Source organism: Micromesistius poutassou, assembly GCF_964030765.1.
Source record: "Micromesistius poutassou genome assembly, chromosome: 3".
NCBI classification, from domain to species: domain Eukaryota; kingdom Metazoa; phylum Chordata; class Actinopteri; order Gadiformes; family Gadidae; genus Micromesistius; species Micromesistius poutassou.
This window is the reverse complement of record NC_140273.1, coordinates 15,957,647-15,965,146: the sequence shown is the minus strand read 5'-3', so window position 1 is coordinate 15,965,146 and position 7,500 is coordinate 15,957,647. Positions and strand designations below refer to the sequence as shown.

General features: G+C 48.6%; 1 pseudogene across 1 annotated transcript in view; it reads left to right on the top strand.

Annotated features, from left to right (window-relative positions):
• Positions 1-7,500, top strand: part of LOC311341063 (protein sidekick-1-like) — a 209,210-nt pseudogene that overhangs the window by 138,837 nt on the left and 62,873 nt on the right. The window contains exons 6-7 of the transcript XR_014684114.1: positions 761-863; positions 2,626-2,801. The product of XR_014684114.1 is annotated as a protein sidekick-1-like (transcript). The remainder of the gene's footprint in view (positions 1-760; positions 864-2,625; positions 2,802-7,500) is intronic.

Here is a 7,500-nt window from a genome sequence, read left to right as displayed (position 1 = left end):
GTGTTTGCGTACGCCTCTGTATGTGTGTGTGTGTGTGCGTGTGTTCGGGCATGGCGTGTGTGGGTGCATGTATCTGTGTGTGTGCATGTATGTGTGTGTGTGTGTGTGTGTGTGTGTGTGTGTGTGTGTGTGTGTCTGGATGCGTGCACGGCATGCTTGTGTGCGTCTTCGATTGCATGACAGTGGGATATGAGTTTTGCGCTGTCGCGTTTCGATAAAAGAGAGAACGGTGTCAGTTAGCGAGGGAGGGCAGGAGAAGGGGCGGCAGAACGGGGCGGGCTGTGACTCAATTACCAACCTTATCCTCCTCTTCCTTCAAAGAGGAGATCAAACAGTCTCCTTCTCTCCTTCCACCTTAAGCTCCATCCCGCTCCCTATTTCCTGGTGCTTCAGTGAGGCCAGCGGTCGCAGATGTAACCAACATCTGTCTGTCATGCCCGTCTCACGTACAGCCCTCTCCCTAACCCTTCTTTTATAATTGGTATGAATCATATCCATTTCATTCCAATTTACCAAATGCGTTTTTTTTTTCATTAACTTGGAAACCTTTTTAATTACTTTTGGTAAATGAAATTAAAGCTTTGATTATGATGTGTGGGGCTGACGACTATGTGTGCGGCCTATATTAATCAACTTCCCTCCCTTCCTCTCTCTGCTCGCTGATTCTTTCCGTATCACTGTCTTTCGTTCTCTGTCTCTCTCTCTCTCCCTCTCTTTTCACTCTAATGGCTAATGTCTCTCCACTGTCTCTCTGTTTCAGAATCCGACACAGAGCTTGTGTCTCCAGCGATCGTGATTGGACCGAGGAACACAACGGTAGTGGCTGGGAGGGAGGTCACACTGGAGTGCATCGCCAACGGCAGGTATGACAGCACGCGCCTGCAAGCAAGACCACGCGCACAAACACACACGTACGCACGCACACGCTCGCACACGCGCACGCGCACGCGCACACACACACACACACATACAAACACACACACATACAAACACACTCACACACACACTCACACACACACACACACAGAACACACACACACACACACACACACACACACACACACACATTCAACCCAGACAGGACATGTGGGCGTCACTTGACGTGCTGGAGCGTAAATTCAATTAAATGTACAACATGAAAAAATTACCAATTAAAGTCTACAAATTAAGAAAAAATGTATCACACAGTACACAATGAGAGTAGTTGAGATGTAAACCAAGAATTGACAGATAAAGTGAACGTTGAGCGTAGATGCAACATATCACCATTGCTCATTATGAACAGTGTCTGGAGTGTCAACCATATGCCACTGCTCCCCAACGCCCGAAACCCTGCCACAAGATCCAGTTATTACGAGACATTTGCAAGATCATGTTCTGACACTCCCCCCCCCCCCCCCCCCCCCTACATGCACACATGTGTGCAGACTAGTGAGAGACTCAACAGCTGCTTTACAGGGTGCTGGGGTTCCACTTTTGACAGACGCTCAACTCCAATTAGTTTTTGCCTCGACCCCGTTCACCCCATCCTGTCCAATCACCCACTGGGTTCAACATGGGGACGGAGACAGCCAATCACACCAGATCTACCCCTGTTTCTCCCTCTCTCTCTCTCTCTCTCTCTCTCTCTCTCTCTCTCTCTCTCTCTCTCTCTCTCTCGTGCTCTCCCTCGCTCTTTCTCTCTCTCTACTTTCTGTCTCTGTCTCAGACAGTAGGAATACATATCCTCATAGGAGTCCTTCCTCATGTTTTAGTTGAGTTAGAGAGCTAAAAGTTTGGTCGGTTAGACTACAGGATAAATACACACATTTGAACGTTGTATACCATTGTTTGTAACGGTTGGGTTGATCTTGTTCTTCTCTGTAATGCAGGCTTAAGAGTATACACACAGTTAACAATGACCATTTCGCTATTCAGCACCAAATTGTATTGCTGTTTTCCATTTATTTGTAAATCTACCACCTGGGCTGAGATTCCTTTGTTGTCTATTTAATATAACAGTTTTTTTGTTGGCTGTGAATAATGTGCCTTTTCAGTACGTTATATTGCTAGAGTGCTGCATTGACAACGGACCAAATGGAAGCCCTGGGCTTTATTTCAACGTGTGTGTTTGTGTTCATCCTGTTGCCGTGCATTTCTATGCGTTTATTTTTCTTAATGCGATGCTATGCTTCCAGTAAAGTCTAGCTTTTCCCGACAATCAGCAATCCGCCGTGAGTGAGCGCATCTCTCTCACGCTGAGTAGAACCGACTGGCTCTAATGTACAGACGGGCATCTGTCATTCCTCCACTCATTGGCTCAGAAACACACGATAGATTTCATTTGCTGTAATACGTCACGGTCTTTAGCTCTTCTTCTTTTGTTCCATCCTGTCTCCATTTCATTTCAACTTCTCTCCCCCCCTGCTCCCGCAGACACTATTCCCTTCCCTCCCTCTCTTCTCTTCTCTCTAGTTGTCATCTCCCCTCCCTCCACCTTCCCTCTCATCCCCCCCCCCCCCCCCCCCTCCAAAACCTGTCCATCCTTATTCTTTATTTTTTCCCTTTTTCCTTCACTTAGTCTCTCTTTCGCTACCTTTTGCCGTTTTGACTTCCTTCCCTACTTTATACCCCCGTGCCCTGCAGACCCGTGGAGCGGCTGGTGTTGTCATGGCGACGTGAGGGGCGGTGGCTGGCGGGCGGCCGGCGCCTGGTGATCCCCGCCCCCGTGCCGGCAGACTCCGGGGTGTACGTGTGTGAGGCTCTGCTGACCAACAGCACTCTGAGGACGGCCGAGGCCCGGGCCCACCTCACCGTGATGGGTAGGACGCACAGGGGGGGGAGACACACACACACACACGCGTGTGTGCGCACGTGCACACGCTCAGGCACGCATGCACGCACGCACATGAGCACACGTGATGTACACGCGTGCATATGTACACACTCACTCGCTCGCAGGCACGCACGCATGCACACACACATACGTACACTCACACCCGCACGCATGCACGCATGCACATGAACACACGCTCACAAGCAAACATGCACACGCTCTCTCACACACACACACACACACACATGCATATGTACACACTCAGACACACACACACACGTACATACACTCACACTCAGACACATGCTCACACACAAACACACATGTACACATGCTCACACACATACACCCACTCTATACACAGAGCACAAATAAACACACACACATATATATATATATATATATATATATATATATATATATATACAAATATACAGACACAGTACACAGGCACACAAACACACACACACACACACACATACACATACAGTACACAGTCCCCCCGCCCCCCACACACACACACACACACACACACACCCATACACACAACACACAAATAAATAAAAACACAAATAGACTTAAATGCGCTCGCCAGCATGGGTGCTCCCAATCTCACAGAAACACACACACGCGCACACACGCACACACACACACACTGATAAAAAGACACGGTGATAAAAATGATTATCCATGATTATCCTGATTGAGGCAGCTTCCACTGCTTTTCAGCACTCTGCCCTCAGTGGTGTCCCTGCCCGGAGCCCTTATCTATCTCTGCTCCTCTGGTGGGGCTCCAGGCTCCCATTGAGCCTGTTTATCCACCTCCCTCCCCCCCCCCCCCCCCCCCTATCTTGCACTCCTCCCTTCGGGCCTCCATTACTCCCTGCTGCCCCCTATAGCACTGATGGCTGGAGCCACGCACACACACATACATACACACACACACAAACACACACACAAACACATAGATATCCTGTAAGCTGTGCCTACACACAATCACACATACACTATGACTATGCATGCACACACACACACATACACACCAATGTCCATAAAGAGCACACACACACACACACACACACACACACACACACACACACACAGGCATGCAAATGTAAACAACACACATCTAAACAATAAATGAACACAGACTCACTACTAATATCACACACACACACACACACACACACACACACACGCACGCACGCAATCACAGATGGAACACGTGTGTGTATGTGTGTCGTGTGTGTGTGTGTGTGCGTAGTGTGTGCGTGTGCGTGTGTGTGTGTTGGCCAGATAAGGGCACTAAGCAGGGGAACCCTCAGCCTTATGAAACAGGAGCTCAGTAGTCCCCGTGCGGCGCTAGCCGGCGTGGGCGCCCCCGCCGCCGCCGCCGCCACCGCCGCGCCCTGATTGATTGGGGCGAAAACTTTTCTCCTCCCGGGTTTGTCAGCGGGCTTTCTCATCTGCAGGGATTGCCGGAGCCGAAGGGAGTGAAGTACTCACGCCCGCAGAATACTCACTAGTCAGACACACCTGCCTGAATATTTATACTGCTCTGTTCTCTCTCACACTCACCCTCCCCCCGTGACTCCCTGCCACTTAGTATCACCTCTCTGACTGTTTTACCTCTCTCTCTCTCTCTCTCTCTCTCTCTTGGTCTCTCTCTCTTTCTTGGTCTCTCTCTCTCTCTCTCTCTCTCTCTCTCTCTCGCTCTCTCTCTTGGTCTCTCTCTCTCTCGCTCTCTCTTGGTCTCTCTCTCTCTCTCGCTCTCTCTTGGTGTCTCTCTCTCTCTCTCTCTCTCTTCCTCTCTCTCTTTCTTTCTCTCTTGGTCTCTCTCTCACTTGTCTCTCTCTCTCTTGGTTACCCTCTCTCTCTCTTGCTTTCTCTCTCTCTCTGTCTCTCTCTCCATCTCTCTGGCTCTCCTTCTCTGTATCTCCTAATGTCTCTCTTTCTCTCTCTCCATCTCTCTGTCTCTCCATCTCTCTCTCTTCTCTCTGTATCTCCTAATGTCTCTCTTTCTCTCTCTCTTCTCTCTGTATCTCCTAATGTCTCTCTTTCTCTCTCTCCATCTCTCTGTCTCTCCATCTCTTGCTCCTCTCTGTATCTCCTAATGTCTCTTTCTCTCTCTCCATCTCTCTGTCTCTCCATCTCTCTCTCTCTGTATCTCCTAATGTCTCTCTTTCTCTCTCTCTCTGTCTCTCTCTCCATCTCTCTCTCTTCTCTCTGTATCTCCTAATGTCTCTTTCTCTCTCTCCATCTCTCTGTCTCTCCATCTCTCTCTCTCTCTGTATCTCCTAATGTCTCTCTTTCTCTCTCTCCATCTCTCTGTCTCTCCATCTCTCTCTCTTCTCTCTGTATCTCCTAATGTCTCTCTTTCTCTCTCCATCTCTCTGTCTCTCTATCTCTTGCTCCTCTCTGTATCTCCTAATGTCTCTCTCTCTCTCTCTCTCTCTCTCCATCTCTCTGTCTCTCCATCTCTTGCTCCTCTCTGTATCTCCTAATGTCTCTTTCTCTCTCTCCATCTCTCTGTCTCTCCATCTCTCTCTCTCTGTATCTCCTAATGTCTCTCTTTCTCTCTCTCTCCATCTCTCTGTCTCTCCATCTCTCTCCTCTCTGTATCTCCTAATGTCTCTCTGTCTTTTGAGCTGCGGTGGCTCTCTGCTGCTTCATTAGGCCAACAGGGCGGCGGCGGCGGCGTTAACGCTAGCCGTGTAGAGCGGTCCCGTATCCCCTCCTATGTATCACAGGGGTAGGAGATGAGGAATACATTTGCACTGATCCTCGACTCTGCTGCGGGATCACTTATCCTGGTAGCAATGAATAGGTTACTAGAGAGAGAACAACCTGTGTGAGTGTGTGTGTGTGTGTGTGTGTGCGTGTGTGTGTGGGTGCGTGTGTGTGGGTGCGTGTGTGTGGGTGTGTGGGTGCGTGTGTGTGGGTGTGGGTGTGGGTGTGTGGGTGCGTGTGTGTGGGTGTGCGTGTGTGTGGGTGCGTGTGTGTGGGTGTGTGGGTGCGTGTGCGTGTGTGTGCGTGTGTGTGGGTGTGTGGATGTGTGTGTGTGTGTGTGTGTGTGTGTGTGTGTGGGTGTGAATGAGCGAGAGAGGGAGATAAAGAGCGAGTGTATGTGTGTCTGTTAGAGAGAGAAAGAGAGAGAGGGAGAAAAAGAGAGAGTGTGTGTGCTTGTGTGTGCTTTGTGTGCATATAGAGTAGTGATATCCTGAATATTTGCATGTGTGTACTTACACTTTTTCCAGTTTTTTTGTGTGTGTGTGTGTGTGTGTGAATCCTCAGCCATTTTTATTTTGTATATTTTTTTGATTGTGTTTGCTGATTACGTGTGCGTTTGTGTTGCTCTGGCGTATATGCACATATTGATGTGCATGCATATGGATTTAGAAAATGTGTCCCTGCTTTAATGTGTGTGTGTGTGTGTGTGTGTGTGTGTGTGTGAACACATTGTGCACACGCGAAAACACCACAAGAGACAAGGGTTATGCGTATGAAATTGATAAAAAGACAGCCTCAAAGGCATTCATTATTCAATTTCATTTCCATTCTGCCCGGCATCATGCATCAGAATATGTATGAAGATGCGCGCCTGTGTCGTATACTATGTGGATGCCAACTGGTGGGGACTACAATATGGCTCCAGCTCATTCTCCTATGTTAATTTGGGAGGTGACAGCAGACAGACTGAGGGGCTTAACACTGAGAGCCGCGACAGTTTCCCACTGCCTCCCTCACAGACGTCCTGCGGGCCGACTCTCGCACCCCTGCAGAGCATGTGTGTTTTTCTTTTTATGTGAGTGCTGTGTGTGTCTGTGTGTCTCGTGTGTCTGTGTGCCGTGTGTGTGTGTGTGCGAGTCAACTTCTTCACTCATATGCCATCTGGCAGTTTGTATTTTTGTAAGTGTCACCGTTCACTCCATTTTTTTCCGGTCCACTCAATTCTTTTGCATGTGCGTGCATGTGTGTGTGTGTGTGTGTGTGTGTGTGTGCGTGTTTGTGTGTGCATATGAATGTGTGTGTGTGTGTGTGTGTGTGTGTGTGTGTGTGTGTGTGTGTGTGCATGTGTGTGTGTGTGTGTGTGTGTGTGTGTGTGTGTGTGTGTGTGTGTGTGTGTGTGTGTGTGTGTGTGCATGTGTGTGTGTGTGCGTGTGTACGTGTGTGTGTAGGTGTGTGTGTGTGTTGGGTAATGAGTAGGAGAGGTAAGATGGAGTGAGGTAAGAGGCTGTAACAACAGCAAACAACATATATACACAAGCAAACACACGCACACACACAAACAAATTACGCTCAAGTGGGCCGTATGTTTTTCCCTGCCTCAACAAAGGACAAAAGGAAAAATAAGGTTGCTTATTTTTTCCAGTGAGGTTTTCTTCCCCAATTTCCATTCTCCCGTTCTCAATAAGATTGGTTTGCCTGAGTGCGGCGCGTCAAACAAACAACACAGTTTCCCGGCGAATCTCTCTCTGCTTTATGTGCAGAAGCTACAACGCAGAGAGGCAGCGAAGCCTCCTGCAGCAAAATAAATATTTGAACCTCATGAGAAGGTAATGTCGGCCACCTGACAGCTCATGGATTGTGCATAACGACTGTGTCTTGTCAGGATCAAATGACACCTTCGTGACATATGAGAGGGGGCGCAATTCAATTTATATTCAATATGTTTATTCAATACG